The sequence below is a fragment of the Stegodyphus dumicola genome, chromosome 3 (genome assembly GCF_044657685.1).
Source record: "Stegodyphus dumicola isolate Sdum_Otavi_A_Nest chromosome 3, ASM4465768v1".
Lineage (NCBI taxonomy): Eukaryota > Metazoa > Arthropoda > Arachnida > Araneae > Eresidae > Stegodyphus > Stegodyphus dumicola.
The window spans coordinates 120,594,278-120,613,392 of record NC_140770.1 but is presented as its reverse complement, the minus strand read 5'-3'; the positions used below and the strand labels follow the sequence as shown (position 1 = coordinate 120,613,392).

General features: G+C 33.4%; 1 long non-coding RNA gene across 1 annotated transcript in view; it reads left to right on the top strand.

Annotated features, from left to right (window-relative positions):
• The window catches only part of LOC146998074 (uncharacterized), a 70,282-nt gene extending 52,076 nt beyond the window's left edge, over positions 1–18,206 (top strand). The window contains exon 2 of the long non-coding RNA XR_015040250.1: positions 17,732–18,206. This is a non-coding gene — a long non-coding RNA (uncharacterized LOC146998074). The remainder of the gene's footprint in view (positions 1–17,731) is intronic.
• The last annotated feature ends 909 nt before the right edge of the window (positions 18,207–19,115 follow it).

Sequence of the window (19,115 nt, the reverse complement as noted above, 5' to 3'; positions counted from 1 at the left end):
AAGCGTTATAAACATATCAAAGCCAAAAAATTAAAAATACAATTTAAATGGAAAATGACGTCTTAAATATAATTCACAACTAAAACAACAATACAAATTTAAAATACACTAACGATATGTTAAGCATTGCACATAAATAAAGTTACATTACTGCTCGGCATCACACACAACCTCGTTTTCTCTACTACACAACGATCAGTATTTGCTCGAAAAACATCAAAGAATTCCACAAACTCGGTGTCCATGTGCTCATCCATCTATTTTCACTTAAAGAAAAATCAGAGAATTGCTCAAACTCAGAATTGGGCAACACATTGGCTTTGCCCATGTGCACATCGATCTATTTTCACATAAAAAACATCCCAGAATAGCACAAACTCGGCATTGCGCACCACATTGGCTTGCCCATGTGCACATCGATCTATTTTCACTTCAAAAAACATCCCAGAATTGCACAAACTAGGCATCGCGCACAACCTCGGTATTGCGCACCACATTGGCTTTGCCCATGTGCACATCGATCTATTTTCACTTCAAAAAACATCCCAGAATTGCACAAACTTGGCATTGCGCACAGATTGGCTTTGCCCATCTACACATCGATCTATTTTCACTTAAAAAATCCCAGAATTGCACAAACTCGGCATTGCGCACCACATTGGCTTTGCCCATGTGCACATCGATCTATTTTCACTTAAAATAAATCCCAGAATTGCACAAACTCGGGATCGCGCACCACTCAAAATCGTCTATACGTCTCAAAACCGTCTCTCTACTAGTTTCATATTTGTTTCACAAATTGGGCACTTATACGATATTGCAATCAAACTTTTCTCCATACACCACTCAATAGCGCTCTTTTTGCCTCTTCGCTCTAACTGATTAAAAAAATCCAGATTCAGATACTCGTCCATTCTGCAGTAAGCACCGATTTAGACAAACTCATCAATAATCAAAACATTCTTTAAGCAAAAGAACATCTGAAAATACAGAAAAGCATTCTTTAAGCAAAAGAATGCTTTTCTGTATTTTCAGATGTTACGGTTATAATTTTTAATTCATGCATTCAATATTTTTAATCGTTTGCTAAGGATCGTTTGGTATCTTAATAATACATTTGTGAGAGATAATTCGTTGCATTAAATGCTAACACTACCACACAACACACAAAAGTAGATTTATAATTAAAAAAATCTCGCGCAGAACTTTATAAACCTACCATTTCAACTCAGTTAAAATATAATTTAAGTTTTCTTTAAATACAAACCTATAGCATACTTATAACTTGTTTTTAAGAAGAGGCGTAACCAATATTACTTCATAAAAAAGCGTGTCCAAGCATAAGAGAAGTAAACACAGCATCGACTGATGCAGCCTATTCTGCGATTTAGCCACGATATCTTTCATTTATATTTAATGAAAACACCAAATATATCACAGTAATACAGACACATCGCAACGGCGAACGACAGTTACATAATGTAAAAACACAGAATTCTTTCAGCGCAACAGCGCCCTCTATACTATGAAAAGTTCTAACAACACCTTAAAAATTTTTATGCATTTAATTCTCATATTAAAATTGTATTTAAACGTAATAATTAATTTTGTCTGTATTTTATAGTGTTTATTTTTTAAAATTTATTTTTAGTTCTGCGTAAGATTTTTTTTTATTTACTGTTAATTTAATTTATTAGCCCAAAGCGGCGGTAGCCTAGAAAGGCTGTTAGTTTCGAAGCGGCATTTTGCGCTGTTTCACTATAAATGTCCGTGTCTCCTTGCAAATTGTTGTTACCAAATATTATCGCACAGTATTATATTTAAAGAAATTAAATAATGAAGAATCTGCATGAATACATGTATATTTCTCACACTGAGACAAAAACGATGCTATCTAGAGCTATCAAATTTTGAATAATGTAATCCTCCCCCCGAACATGGGCATCTGGACGGCCGAAATTTGAATTAGTTTTAATCTATTTCATATTTTGTAAAACTTTAACGAATTTTCGATAACAAACTCAATGAGTTCAAAGCGAGCAATGGTAACACTGTACGGAAAATAACATTTTCATCTCCAGTGGAAATTCTAAAGATATGCTGTTTTCAAATGTATGTGGTTTACGGGCGAAGAACATGATATTCAATAAATATAGGTGTAGAATTTGACTTAATTCACAGCATGAGAGCACGAAGTAATAGTTAAATGGTTTATTTAATAGAAAGAAATAAAAGTAAATAAGAAAAGTAAATAAAGATGAAGTTAACGGTATGCAGGATTAACATAATGATGCACCAACAGTTTTTTTACACCTAAAGGCATAACATCAAAAGCTCAATCTAAGTTCATAAACTCTTGAAGACGTGTGAGCCGTCTGCTCACGTCTGCCCTCCACTCTCGACCAGGTCTCAGCGCTGTCTGGGATGATTCTTACTGCGCTGGGTGATGCTATACTTATGACGTCATAATCCTGGTATTCTAATTCAGCATTGGACGTTGATGACTCCCACAGCTTCGGCCAGCCTGAAGAGGCATCGTCCTCGATGTCTGTTGAATAGACTTGAGCTGATACAAACATCAAATCAATTTCATATGGTCAGCCGCAGTAGATGTCAAATTTGGTCCTTCATGGCATCCTACTTTCTTGACTTCATATCTGTCATTTGGTCGAACAGCTATGATTTTATACGGTCCATGAAATTTAGGTCGTAGTTTCAAACCAGTCCCATATTGAGTTCTTTGAATGGCTACCAAGTCGCCAATCTTGTATAGTTTCGGTTTCTTACGTTTCTTGTTGAATTGTTTACGATTCTCTTCTTGAATCCTCAAAATGTTGTTTTTCGCATCTTCTCTCATTTCATCACGTTCTTGCATCAATTGTTTTAGATATTCTTCATTCAATATCTCACTAATTCTCAAATCTTCTTTGTTCTTCATTTTCGTGCCTATGAGAAGTTCAAACGGTGAATATTTCGTACTTCTCGTAGTCGTACTGTTGATGATTCTCTGAACATCTGGAACATACTTAAACCATTTCGTTGAATCTTTATGTGATAATTTTGACAAAACAGGAATCAAAATTCTATGAATTCGCTCAATTTGTCCGTTACCTCTTGGAATACCGGTAGTAATTTTGATATGTTCTATTCCTTCTTCAGTACAATAAGCTGAAAATTCTTTCGATGTAAAGGCACTACCTCGATCTGAAATGATTCTGGTTGGATTTCCAAATACAGTCTGTTGTTGCTTCAATTTTGAAATAACTTCTTGCGTAGTTGGTGATTTCACTGGATAGAACCAAGTAAATTTCGTAAAAGCATCGACAACAGTTAGAATGTGTTGGTATCTCTTGTTCGTTGATGGAAGAGGTCCAATAAAGTCGATATGATACGTACTCAAAGGAAAGTTTTCTTTCGGTACAGGATGAAGAAATTCTTCTGCTTTTCCTTGCTTCTTGTTGTACAGTATACATTCTATACAGTTAGCAATTACTTTTTCAACTTTACATTTCAGTCTGGGAATATAGAATTCTTGCTCTACGGCATTCACAGTTTTATCTATAGCAAAGTGACCTTTTATATGTAAACTTCTGTATGATTTCATTCTGTAAGGATTCTGGCACTACTAGGAGATCTTTACCATTTTCAAATTTGTACAAAATATCATTTCTCACGAAGAATCCATTTTCTTAATTTCACATGTTCATCTTCATTCTGTTGTTGTGCTAACCGAATCTTCTCAGTTACATCGGATGTGTATGATGTTAAAATTAGAGCGTTTCTACTTAGAGCATCAGCGTGTTTCATTTGGCTTCCTGAACGATGTACAATTTCGTAATCGAATTCTTCAATAAACATTGCCCACCTCGCAATTTTGGGAGTTAAATCTTTCTTATCTAAAGTTTCCTGAAAAGCACTACAATCAGTTACAATTTTGAATTTAGACCCTAACAAATAGTTTCGAAATTTCTTCAGAGCTTCTACAACTGCAAGGGCTTCTAATTCGTAACTACAGAGTTTCTCTTGCTGCGGTGAAGTCTTCTTACTCATGCACTGGATTTGGGTGATAATTACCATCGTCAGATAATTGGAGTAGTATCGCACCAAAGCCTTGACTACTAGCATCAGTATGAAGTTCTAATGGATATCCTTGCCTAAATATATGTAGAACAGGTGCCTGAGAGAGAATTTCTTTTAATCTACAAAAAGCTTCCTGTTCTTCGGAATCGAACTTAAAACCAATACCTTTTCTAAGTAAGTCACTAAGAGGTTTAGCTATTTTAGTATACTGAGGAATGAATTTACGAAAATATCCCGTTAGTCCTAAAAAGCTTTGTAGTTGTTTACAGTTACGCGGTTGTGGAAAGTTTCGAACAGCAACAGTTTTGGAAGGTGATGGTCGAATAGTTCCGTTTTCAATTACATGTCCCAAAAATTCAATTTTACGTTTTCAGAATTGGCACTTTTTGAAATTTATTTGTAATCCGTATTCCGAAGCAGTTTTGAATACTCTTTCTAATTTGTCTAAACATTCAGCTTCATCATTAGCCGGTATGACTATATCATCCATATAAATAATTAGTACACCTTCATTTAGCAAGTCACGAAATACTGAATAAATATACCTTTGAAAAACATTTGAACTAATACATAAACCAAAAGGAGCTTTAAGAAATTCGTAGATACCATTATGTGTTAGAAAAGCGGTATATTTGGTGCAATTTTCATCTATGTCTACATGGAAAAAGCCATTTTTCAAATCTAGTGTCGTGAAGACTTTTGACTGTTCTAAGCGATCAAGTACTTCCGGAATTAAAGGCAGTGGAAATTTGTCTTTAATAATCTTCTTATTCAATTTCCGATAGTCAACGCATAAACGTTTCGAATTATCACGCTTGTTACACAAAACAATAGGCGCCGAATAATTAGAATTGCTAGGCTTTATTATGCCCTCTTTTAACCATTCCTTAATTTGATCGTCAACAACTTTTTGTTCCGCAAAAGACATGTATCTTCTATTTTGACAGACAGGAATATCATCACATAAATTGATTTGCATCTTGAAGTCAGATTGTCTATTTTTCCGAGGCTGGTACGAATTAATTAAATTACACAGTCTTTCTTTATGTTCTGCATTTGAAATATGCGATAAATCAATCTCGTTGACAGAAATAGCATTCACCAGATGTGAAAGGTAATTAAACGTCGCGCTACTTCCGCTTTCGGGACTTTTGTTCACATTAACAGAGACGCCAGACGATTGCGAAGGATCATAAACATTCTTCAATGAGATAGCAATATTCAAATTTCCCATGACGCAACGAACGTTAGAATTTCGATATGACTCAGCAGTTATCAAGTTTACTTTTATTCCGATGAGAAATTATTTGAAGGCCATTCTCGGTAAAAGAGAAGTTAAACTGATTCAATACATCTAAACCTAATACAATTTGATTACATAACGACTTAACAACATAAATTTTCGTACGAAGTGAAAAACTATCAATTAAAATATCAGAAATGAAAAAGCCGATGGGGTACGTTTGCTTTGATTCAATTCCGTTTAATGTGATATCGCTACAATTTAAATTAGGAAAACCAATCTGCTTGTGTAACTCTACGCTGCATATCGTTACATCTGAACCAGTGTCAACCAAACTATCAACTAAATGATTATTTATTCCTACAGTCTTCCTAATTCTATGCTTGTCGGAAATTCGTTGTAATAAAGCTGCTTGTTGTGTCTCGGGGGTCTGCTCTGGACAGTTCGTTGAATAATGCCCGAACTTCTTACATTTTATACATTTTACACCCTTTTATTTGTTTACACAATGCTTAGAATAATGCCCAAATTCCTGGCAATTAAAACATTTGACCTTATTAACGTTAGATTGATTTCGGTTTGATGACGAAAGCTTACTTCTATCTTTAACTTGAGTGTCTACTTTCGGTTTCGGATTTTTAAACTTATCATTGTCCGATCTCATTTTATCATAAATTTTAAGCCTTTGTTTAAATTCAGATATCGTTTCGCAACCATATAGTATAGTTTTCCTAACCACCGAATCGGGAATACCATCAATAACATATTTAATTAATGAAGCATCTTGAATGTTACCTCGCGAACACATTTCTTTCATTTTCAAAAAATACTCATCTAAAGATTCATTAGGCATTAATTTACGCTTACATAACATTTCATGCAATTCAGCAGAATTAAAAGCTTTACCATATTCAGATTTCAAAAGCTTTTTTAACTTACACCAGTCATTAACTTTAGGTTCACTCTGAATAAATAGTTTCGCTTTACCATTTAATGATCTTTTAGCAAAAATTAATTTATGCAAATCAGTTAATTTCAAAGAGTTTATAACGTCTTCAAATTCATCAATCCATTTATCAACATTTTCATATGCATTACCAGAAAAAGGATTAACAATACTTTCAATATCAGAAAAACTAAGATGAGGTTTAAAATGATCTTGAATTGGAAGCTGCATACTGTTATTTACTTGAGATTCGTTAAAACCAGGATTGTCTCTTTGATTATCATCAAGCATTACTTCAGAAATTTTATTAATAGTTTCATCTTCAATATCACTATTTCCTTCATGCAAAATATTTTCAAATAATACAGATAAATCACATAGGTAAGAGACAATTCGGGTTACGACTTCCGTTTTTAAACCTTCTGAATTTATGCACAGTACATTGCAAATTTTAATTAACTCATTCAAAGTAAAACTATTCTGCACTGCATCTATTTTCTTATTAAATTCTTCAGAATCTGGTTTAAATATAAAGCCAGAAAATTCACGTAATCTTTTCCGGTTATTTCGATCTCCATCAGTATTAAAAATAAGCTTATGCAAACTTTTGATTTCAGAACTTTTACTGTTCTTTAAAGCTGCTTCCAATTCTGGAATTTCTACTAACTTCATATTGGAAAGAAAGTTTTGTACTCACCCGACAGATGATCGTCGTCAATTGGGTAATCCACACTTTATACGAGTAATCCAATAAATCGAATAACTTTCACTCAGTAGTTCAAAGGACAGTTCTACTACTCGCACATTTTGGAATTCGAGGCCGCACGGTTGGTCGCCATATTTTTTTGTAGAATTTGACTTTATTCACAGCATGAGAGCACGAAGTAATAGTTAAATGGTTTATTTAATAGAAAGAAAAAAATGTAAATAAGAAAAGTAAATAAAGATGAAGTTAACGGTATGCAGGATTAACATAATGATGCACCAACAGTTTTTTTACACCTAAAGGCATAACATCAAAAGCTCAATCTAAGTTCATAAACTCTTGAAGACGTGTGAGCCGTCTGCTCACGTCTGCCCTCCACTCTCGACCAGGTCTCAGCGCTGTCTGGGATGATTCTTACTGCGCTGGGTGATGCTATGCTTATGACGTCATAATCCTGGTATTCTAATTCAGCATTGGACGTTGATGACTCCCACATAGGTAACACACAAAACTTTAAAAACAGGTTCCCTTTGGGCGTAATATAAAATCTAAATGCTTCTAGATTTCATTTTATATTATTTTCCCCTTCATTACGCTCAGAAAATTTTATACTCCGAATTTGATAAATTACTAAAATAAATAATCCACTTTAATGTTTTTAATGTTATTTAGTGATGATATAATCAAATAAATGATCGCTCTGTAATGTTATTATAGTTTTGAAAATCACTGCCTGAACATGTTCATTATATTAAAAAAATTATCAGATCTTGTTTAATTTATTTCAAAGCATCACGTACTGTCGATGTTATTTAATTTTACTTTATTTTTATGCAAAATTAAGTTCATTTTATTACTAAAGTACTAAAGTACTCAAATTAAGTTACTTTATTTTTATGCAAAATTTTGTGCTTAGAGTTTTTACCGTTTTACCAAAGTAAAGATATTTGTACATGAATTACGCGTGAAAAAAATGCGCGAAATGCAGTAAAAAGTGCTTTAATGAGATATATTAAATCCTATTTGGAAAAAACTATGTCTTAATAATCTCATCACTATACAACGTATCACATTTAATAATTAAAAAGAGTTATGTGATACAAACGCCATAGGTTTCAGTGTTAAAGTAAACCAAATCGTCCCTATTCTTTCTTGCCGACATGTCCGTAACGCGCGCCCCGCCCGCTGGGTTAGTCTATCTCTTATAAGGTCCATGTATGTATATGTATTAGTTCGTCTTTGGTGTTCGTCATTAAACGTTCTGTGGAATAACGCTCCTCTGTTTATCACTTTACATTCGATCCAGTCTGATTATTAGAGACTTACATATATTTTGTTTACACATTGAATGATCTGACGAGGGGATTCCCCGAGTTGAGCCGGATCTTGGAATGGTGCCACGCATACCAACAGCCTGACTCATTGCTCGTATTTAGAGACAAATATTTCGCTCATACTTTCCTCGTATTTCGAATTTATTGTATATAGAGGTGCTCGTATCTCAAGATTCCACTGTACTTCACTAAGAGATCTTCAGTGAAGGTAGCCTATTGAGACCGCTTGTAGCATATATGCTCGACGACAACTTTCCTATCTAAACAATCACCGGTCTTGTAAATATGTACGATACGTACTTACGTATTAGTGAGTTCGAAATTCATCATTCCGTCAATTTTCCTTATTGGAATACTCACTGTTATGTAATTATACTGTAAACATATGTAATTGCTCTACCATGTAATAGTAGCCTACTAACTCAGTAAAGATTGCTATTTCGGAGCGAAATAGGACGGACTTCATGGCTCATCGAGTTTCTGAGTGAACGTTCCGCATGAACACTGAGTTCGAAGGTTCTGAACACTTATATCCTCATTTGAAATTTATACCCCTTCCCACATGAAATTATAAAATTTTGGACTATGCATGTTGTAGATAATTCAAAATTCTACTATTTTGCCATTCTGGCATATATTGTTATTTTATTTTCTTTGTAGTTGCTTCGTATGTGATGCGTATCATTTCAGTACTTTACGGATCAGTCTAAACACTTGTAGTCGCACAAGGGAAAGTTGTCACTCCCTTCACATCTTTACCTATTACGAGACTACAGTTAAAAAATTATTATCCTTTTGCGTCCGTAGAGACTTTGCTTGAGAGAGCTGGAATATGTCGTGTTTATTCGCACGATAATTGTATTTAAAAATTCCTGGAACCTAAAACCTGAGCTTGAAAGGCAGTTTAGTTATCAGTCAGCTGTGAAACTATCTATTTGTCAATAAGCTGTGAGAGGTTATCTGAAATGCGAGTAAGGCTTTATTGAGAGTGATTTAAAGAACTTAACTACTTATTTCGTGTGTTAAGGAGGAATTGTTAAATAGCCGCGTTCTCCTTCAGTTACTATTTCTTTGAATTCCTTATTGTGCTGTATGTACGATGTAGTGTGCCTATTTTCCTAATAAAATGTTTATTTCTTCCTGCTTATCTGGACTTATTATTCAAAGGAACGTCAGCAATCTCGTAACTCGCAACAACATTATCTGCATATAGACTGAATTTTGTGTAAAGTATTTGTTTTGATGCAGTGAACATCTATTGTCATGAGTTTAAAAGCTGGGAAAAGTACAGCAATAAAATTTTGCCATAATGCGAGCAAAGCAACACAAAGTTTCGAACAAATTTTAACTGTAAATAAAACTTGGTGTTTCGCTTAGGATTCTAAAAAGGCAAAATGACAGTCATGTGTTTCGATGGCGAAGATTAATCACGGAAAAAAAAAATTGTTTTCAGAAATGTCAAATAAAGGCTATGATGCTGCCCTTTTTGACTAAAAATGAAATCGTGTGGAATTTGGTTCTGATAGACAGGTGATGTACTCCATATTTTATTAAGAGCTAATGTATCTACTTCTAAAGATAAATCACCGGTTAGGCCTGAAAAATTCAGTATAGTAAGTGGCGTCTGTTGCATGACAATATGCCATCACATAATTCCATTCTCCCCAAACAGATTCTAACAGAGAAAAATGTCACAATTCTAACTAAACATCTTATTCATCAGATTTGGCTATTGCAGATTATTTTATTGACGCTAAAGGTAAGTCTTAGCCCAGATGAAATTGTTTTAGTAACGCTGAAGAGATTCAAAAAACCGTAAACTGTAAGTTATTAAAAGCAGCAGATACCTTCAAAATGTTACGCCAAAAATATAAGAACATTCAAAGTTCAGTAACTTTATAACTAATTGGTTTATGCACATTAATGCACATTATTTTCTTAATATTAATAAAGGAATGTAAAATGTATTTATAAGTTTGTCAGTAAGGATAATTTTATAGTATTTAAACACTATTGCATACATAAGTATCATACCTTTAATCGAGACAATGAAACCAGACGAGTAGATGTTTTCATATAATTTTTAATTTAATTAGAGTTCTGAAAGTTCTTGTCTCAGAAAAACATAATTATTTGCCTTTTTATATAGCTACAGTGTTTTATACAATTAATCGTAATTTGTTGAAATTCTAATCATACATTTAAGAGAAATCAAGTACGCAAGCAGGAAAATGCATTTTTATGAAATCCTAATTTGAAGTGAAGTAAACTTAAAATCCCGTAAGAATATAATTTTCTTGAAATCAATGGATTTACATAGATAAGTTTATTATAGTTTACACATTTAATCATGCGTAGCTATATATTTATACCAAATTGTGAACAGAAATTTTTATATATAGTCTAATGGAAGGAGTTATCTGAAATGCAAATGTAAATTAACCGTATAATTCTACAAACAGCAAAAGCTTAAAAAATGTCTTACCTTAATTTTGGTTCTAAAACGAATCTTTACGCGACGTTAGTTTTAAACTGCTTATAAGAAATCGAATTTTAATTTAAAACCGTAAAAAGAGTCAATATATTTTTGGTCAATTTAAATATACCTAATCTTTAAAGAGTCTTCCCGAAGATGATTTAGTTTTACGGTGGAATCAAGCACCTATATGAACATACCAAGTGTTATCCAGACATATAACAAAGGATTATTTAGTGAAGGTATATGATTGTGTATTGAAATTTAAGAAATAAGAATCTTGCTTTCTTCCAATTTAAACTTTGTACGAATTTAGTATCAATATTTTATAGACGCAATGCATGTTAAATTAATTTTCTGTTTCAAATATTAAAACGGTAATGAATATAAAAAATACATTTATTCTAAATTCTTCAGCTATAATCTTTCACTGAAGCGAAACTAAGTACACTCTTTCAATAATTCCAATAAGAAGCACTTAAGTAAGTGGACACCATAAATAAATTATCCACTGAATTATGAGGTAATCTGCTTTCTCGATAACGAATCACTATGTGTTCCACCCAATAAAGGCAATGAATCGAAGAAGACAATTTCCCATGCTTTTACAACGTACCTTCTTCCAAGCACTCTATTTCTAATCTCGGTTCATGGACCTTGTTACGAGGAAAGAAATTGGATTTACTGTCTTTAGTGAAGTTTTTGGCCCTCAGGCTATTTTCTCAACGTATAGGTATTCAAAGTCAACACTGCTGCTGCAGTTTTGTAGGATCTTCGTAAGTATGGGTAAATCCATTCTCTACTGTTCTCTACAAACATAAGACAAGTACAAACCAAGATTTAGTATTTCGTCTCATCGTATGGTAACAAATAAGAATCGTCTGTTAAGGTAAAGAAAACTTCATATTATTTGCTAAGATACGATTTCGTTTGTGAAAAGGATTCATTCGATTAAGGAGTCCAGATACTATATTACCTTAATAGAATGTTGCGGACTTATTTTATGTTTGTTAAAGTTTAACTTTTCTCTTTGACTTTATTTGAGGTTTTTTTCTTCAAAACTAAGGAATATAAGCCTGGCTTAGAACAGGAACAATTTAAGAGTCGTTTTGTTTGCATATTGCGAAAACTGAAATGCTTGAAACGTTCTGTTAAAGCTAACCCTAAAAGTATTAAAAAATCATAAGGTAAGCTTTTAAAATAAAGCTTTTTAAACTAACAGTACTTTTACTCTAGATAATTTTTTATTATTTTCCCCTTTACAAAACTTCCTGAAAAGGAAGCATAACATCCTTCTGACTTCAGCTATTTAAAAATTAATTCGGGGAAGTTCGTATACGTTAAAATAATATTTAATAGAAAATAGAATATGACATTAGTCGGAAAATATCTTGCATGTAATGTTAGTAGGGAGAGTTTCGCTTAGAAATACCTTCATTCCATCATTTTAGGTGTCTAACGGTATTGCTAGCAGATGTTAATATAGCTAATTCTAATGACACTCATGTTAGCAATAAACCGTATGTATTTGAATATAAGAATGATTATTAACAAAGAATGAAGAAATTACATACTCAAACAATTAATACTAATTTTCGAAAATATTGCTTCTCTGCATTTCAGCCAACATATCATGTAACCGAAACAAACAAACAAACGAAGCAAAAGAGAAGAAGCAAGGTACAGGAAATGCACAAAAATAAACACAAAAGATGAGTAAGTACAGTCGCTCAAATTTGTTTTGGGACAGTTGTGGATTTTCAATTTTATTTGTAAATATAGTAAGTTACTAAATATTACTGTAGCGATTTTATTTTTCTTTTACATATATGTGGAAATCCACGACCAATGCTGAATTAGAATACCAGCATCATGACGTCATCGCAGCATAGCTCAGTGCGAATGATTTCAGACAGCGTCAGATAGCGTCCAGACGTGGTCGAGAGTGGACATGTGAGCAGACGGCTCGCTCCTCTTCAAGAGTTGAAGAAGACAGACGGTCTTCTTGGTCTTCCTTGGAGTTTTGATTCTTCTTTTGATGTTTCGCCTTTAGCTGTTATGCCTTTAGCTGATTATATTATTTAAAGCTACCCATGAATATTTGTGTGAAAGGACTGTCTGTGCATCATTATATGAATCCGGTGGACTGTTAATTGAATCCTGCAACGTTTAATCTTTACTTAATTTATCCTTATTACTTTTTATTTATTATTAGTAAAATAAAAGCATGTACAATGCCATGCTCGTGCTCTGTCTCAGTTTTAAAAGAGAACTCTACAATTTATGGCGACCACCCGTGCGGCCTCGAACGCGAAAGTGTGCGAGTGACATTAAGAACTGTGAAATTAGTGAACTATTCTTACAAGTTATTCGGTTTATTGGATTACTCGTATAAAGTGTGTGGATTACCCTATTGAAAACGATCATCTGTCGGGTGAGTACAAAACTTTCTATCCAATATGAAGTTAGTAGAAATTCCAGAATTGGAAGCAGCTTTAAAGAACAGTAAAAGTTCTGAAATCAAAAGTTTGCATAAGTTTATTTTTAATACTGATGGAGATCGAAATAACCGGAAAAGATTACGTGAATTTTCTGGCTTTATATTTAAACCAGATTCTGAAGAATTTAATAAGAAAATAGATACAGTGCAAAATAGTTTTACTTTGAATGAGTTAAAGTTTGCAATGTATTGTGCATAAATTCAGAAGGTTTAAAATCAGAATTAGTAACCCGAATTGTCTCTTTCCTATGTGATGTATCTGTATCATTTGAAAATATTTTGCATGAAGAAAATAGTGATATTGAAGATGAAACTATTAATAAAATTTCTGAAGTAATGCTTGATGATAATCAAAGAGACAATCCTGGTTTTAACGAATCTCAAGTAAATAACAGTATGCAGCTTCCAATTCAAGATCATTTTAAACCTCATCTTAGTTTTTCTGATATTGAAAGTATTGTTAATCCTTTTTCTGGTAATGCATATGAAAATGTTGATAAATGGATTGATGAATTTGAAGACGTTATAAACTCTTTGAAATTAACTGATTTGCATAAATTAATTTTTGCTAAAAGATCATTAAATGGTAAAGCGAAACTATTTATTCAGAGTGAACCTAAAGTTAATGACTGGTGTAAGTTAAAAAAGCTTTTGAAATCTGAATATGGTAAAGCTTTTAATTCTGCTGAATTGCATGAAATGTTATGTAAGCGTAAATTAATGCCTAATGAATCTTTAGATGAGTATTTTTTGAAAATGAAAGAAATGTGTTCGCGAGGTAACATTCAAGATGCTTCATTAATTAAATATGTTATTGATGGTATTCCCGATTCGGTGGTTAGGAAAACTATACTATATGGTTGCGAAACGATATCTGAATTTAAACAAAGGCTTAAAATTTATGATAAAATGAGATCGGACAATGATAAGTTTAAAAATCCGAAACCGAAAGTAGACACTCAAGTTAAAGATAGGAGTAAGCTTGCGTCATCAAACCGAAATCAATCTAACGTTGATAAGGTCAAATGTTTTAATTACCAGGAATTTGGGCATCAGTCAAAGCACTGTGCAAACAAATCGAAGGGTATAAAATGTTTTAAATGTAAAATTTTTGGGCATAAATCAACTGACTGTCCAGAGCAGACCCCCGAGAAACAAGCTTTAATACAACGAATTTCTGATGAGGATAGAATTATGAAGACTGTAGAAATAAATAATCATTTAATTGATAGTCTTGTTGACACTGGTTCGGATGTGAAGATAAGCAACGTGGAGTTACACAAGCAGATTGGTTCTCCTAATTTAAATTGTAGCGATATCACATTAAACGGAATTGAATCAAAGCAAACGTACGCCATCGGCTTTTTCATGTCTGATATTTCAATTGATAGTTTTTCACTTCGTACGAAAATTTATGTTGTTAAGTCGTTATGTAATCAAATTGTATTAGGTTTGGATGTAATGAATCAGTTTAACTTCTCTTTTACCGAGAATGGCCTTCAAATAATTTCTCATCGAAATAAAAGCAATGTAAACTTGATAACTGCCGAGTCATATCGAACCGCTAACGTTCGTTGCCTTATGGGAAATTTGAATATTGCTGTGTCACTGAAGAATGTTTATGATCTTTCTCAATCGTCTGGCGTCTCCGTTAATGTAAACAAAAACCCCGAAAGCGGAAGTGGCTTGACGTTTAATTACCTTTCACGTCTGGTGAATGCTATTTCTGTCAACGAGATTGATTTAACGCATATTTCGAGTGCGGAACATAAAGAAAGACCGTGTAATTTAATTAATTCGTACCAGCCTCGGAGAAATAGACAATCCGACTTCAAGATGCAAATAAATTTATGCGATGAAATTCGTGTCTGTCAAAATAGAAGATACATGTCTTTCGCGGAACAAAAGATTGCTGACGATCAAATTAAGGAATGGCTAAAAGAAAAAATAATAAAGCCTAGAAACTCTAGCTATGCGGCACCTATTGTTTTGTGTAACAAGCGGGATAATTCTAAAAGATCATGCATTGACTATCGGAAATTAAATAAGAAGATTATTAAAGACAAATTTCCACTGCCTTTAATTCCGGAAATATTGATCGTTTAGAACAGTCAAAAGACTTCACGACACTAGATTTAAAAAATGGCTTTTTCCATGTAGACATAGATGGAAATTGCACTAAATATACCGCGTTTGTAACGCATAATGGTGTTTATGAATTTCTTAAAGCTCCTTTTGCTTTATGTATTAGTCCAAATGTTTTTCAAAGGTATATTTATTCAGTATTTCGTGAGTTGCTAAATGAAGGTGTACTAATTATTTATATGGATGATATAGTCATATCGGCTAATGATGAAGTTGAATGTTTAGGCAAATTAGAAAGAGTATTCAAAACTGCTTCGAAATATGGATTGCAAATAAATTTCAAAAAGTGCTAATTCTTAAAACGCAAAATTGAATTTTTGGGACATGTAATTGAAGACGGAACTATTCGACCATCACCTTCCAAAACTGTTGCTGTTCAAAACTTTCCACAACCGCGTAACTGTAAACAACTACAAAGCTTTTTAGGACTAACGGGTTATTTTCGTAAATTCATTCCTCAGTATGCTAAAATAGCTAAGCCTCTTAGTGACTTGCTTAGAAAAGGTATTGGTTTTAAGTTCGATTCCGAACAACAGGAAGCGTTTTGCAGATTAAAAGAAATTCTCTCTCAAGCACCTGTTCTACACATATTTAGGCAAGGATATCCATTAGAACTTCATACTGATGCTAGTAGTCAAGGCTTTGGTGCGATACTACTCCAATTATCTGACGATGGTAATTATCACCCAAATCCAGTGCATGAGTAAGAAGACTTCACCGCAGCAAGAGAAACTCTGTAGTTACGAATTAGAAGCCCTTGCAGTTGTAGAAGCTCTGAAGAAATTTCGAAACTATTTGTTAGGGTCTAAATTCAAAATTGTAACTGATTGTAGTGCTTTTCAGGAAACTTTAGATAAGAAAGATTTAACTCCCAAAATTGCGAGGTGGGCAATGTTTATTGAAGAATTCGATTACGAAATTGTACATCGTTCAGGAAGCCAAATGAAACACGCTGATGCTCTAAGTAGAAATGCTCTAATTTTAACATCATACACATCCGATGTAACTGAGAAGATTCGGTTAGCACAACAACAGAATGAAGATGAACATAAGAAACTGATAAAGAATTTAGTTGAAAAGGGAGAAGAAAATGGATTCTTCGTGAGAAATGATATTTTGTACAAATTTGAAAATGGTAAAGATCTTCTAGTAGTGCCAGAATCCTTACAGAATGAAATCATACAGAAGTTTACATATAAAAGGTCACTTTGCTGTAGATAAAACTGTGAATGCTGTAGAGCAAGAATTCTATATTCCCAGACTGAAATGCAAAGTTGAAAAAGTAATTGCTAACTGTATAGAATGTATACTGTACAACAAGAAGCAAGGAAAAGCAGAAGGATTTCTTCATCCTGTACCGAAAGAAAACGTTCCCTTGAGTACGTACCATATCGACTTTATTGGAACTCTTCCATCGACGAACAAGAGATACCAACACATTCTAACTGTGGTCGATGCTTTTACGAAATTTACTTGGTTCTATCCAGTGAAATGACCAACTACGCAAGAAGTTATTTCAAAATTGAAGCAACAACAGACTGTATTTGGAAATCCAGCCAGAATCATTTCAGATCGAGGTAGTGCCTTTACATCGAAAGAATTTTCAGCGTATTGTACAGAAGAAGGCATAGAACATGTCAAAATTACTACCGGTATTCCAAGAGGTAACGGACAGAATGAGCGAATTCATAGAATTTTGATTCCTGTTTTGTCAAAATTATCACATGAAAATTCAACGAAATGGTTTAAGTATGTTTCAGATGTACAGAGGATAATCAACAGTACAACTACGAGGAGTACGAAATATTCACCGTTTGAGCTTCTTATAGGGACAAAAATGAAGAACAAAGAAGATCTGAAAATTAGTGAGATATTGAATGAAGAATATCTAAAGCAGTTGATGCAAGAACGTGATGAAATGAGAGAAGATGCGAAAAACAACATTTTGAAGATACAAGAAGAAAATCGAAAGCAATTTAACAAAAGACGAAAGAAACCGAAACTGTACAAGATTGGCGACTTGGTAGCCATTCAGAGAACTCAATATGGGACTGGTTTGAAACTACGACCTAAGTTTCATGGACCATATAAAATCATAGCTGTAAGATCAAATGACAGATATGAAGTCGAAAACGTAGGATGCCATGAAGGACCGAATTTGACATCTACTGCGGCTGACCATATGAAGCTATGGTCAAAATGATTTGATGTTTGTATCAGCTCAAAACCTAAGGACCTGATACTCTTTTTTCTTTTTTCATTTTTTTTTTTTTTTTAATGTTTTTTTTATTCTCTTTGCAGGTAAATGATGGTGATGTCCACTCAACAGGCATCGAGGACGATGGCTCTTCAGGCTGGCCGAAGCTGTGGAAATCCACGACCAATGCTGAATTAGAATACCAGCATCATGACGTCATCGCAGCCTAGCTCAGTGCGAATCATTCCAGACAGCGTTAGATAGCGTCCAGACGTGGTCGAGAGTGGGCATGTGAGCAGACGGCTCGCTCCTCTTTAAGAGTTGAAGAAAACAGACGGTCTTCTTGGTCTTCCTTGGAGTTTTGATTCTTCTTTTGATGTTTCGCCTTTAGCTGTTATGCCTTTAGCTGATTATATTATTTAAAGCTACCCATGAATGTTTGTGTGAAAGGACTGTCTGTGCATCATTATATGAATCCGGTGGACTGTTAATTGAATCCGGCAACATTTAATTACTTAAGTTTTATCTTTATTACTTTTTATTTCTTATTAGTAAAATAAAAGCATGTACAATGCCATGCTCGTGCTCTGTCTCAGTTTTAAAAGAGAACCCTACATATATTATCGATCATAGTGTTGTCTGTTTATTTTGAAAAAAGATATTCAAAACCTTAGTAGATAAAGTAATTTATTCCAAAAGCTGCGAAAATGAACTCTTATAAGTATTCAGACACTTCGAATAAACAGTTTATATTTAATAAAAACATGAAAAAAATGGAACATGCAATATTTCCTTGGATATCCTTTAGATAAAATTACTTTTTTTATACATTTGCCATGGATTCCTTATTCCTATCTCTATGCATATTCGATATGATTTAAGACCGTAGAAAGTGAGGAGTTTTGATAACTTTAGTACAGTTGTATAATAGCCACAATAAAATATTTAGAACCGTATGTTTATGATCGTTATCCTAACAGAAGTTAAACCTATTTTGCATTTCAAGTTTTCTTGCAGATGATTTTATGTTTTCACTATGAATATTTAAATATTATTTATACTAACCCATACTATTTTTTTATAAAAACTGCATTTCCCATCCCAGAATCAGCAAAACGTTCTCAAACCCTTATGCCTTCTACCCTTTGCTTAACAATAGGATACAGGGTTTACGGATTTAATTCTTCTTTCCTCTTCCACTGCACAATAATTCTTCCATAGTATCCAAATATATTAAAGTTTGATTTTGTGTGCAAATATATAACATTATTTCGATATTATAAATCCTTGCTTACCATTTCGAAAGCTAGGTGCAATTCCCTTGTTTTCTCGTTGACGAAGAAATTCCTTCTAATGGGCCAATGTATCCATGTTCCTTAATTAATCTTCTAAAAAGTTTCAAAATTAACTTTTATTGCAAACCGTTCTGCTAAATCCACTGCATGTCTTAGAACAAAGAATTTTTGGTTTTGTTTATTTTTCTCATGA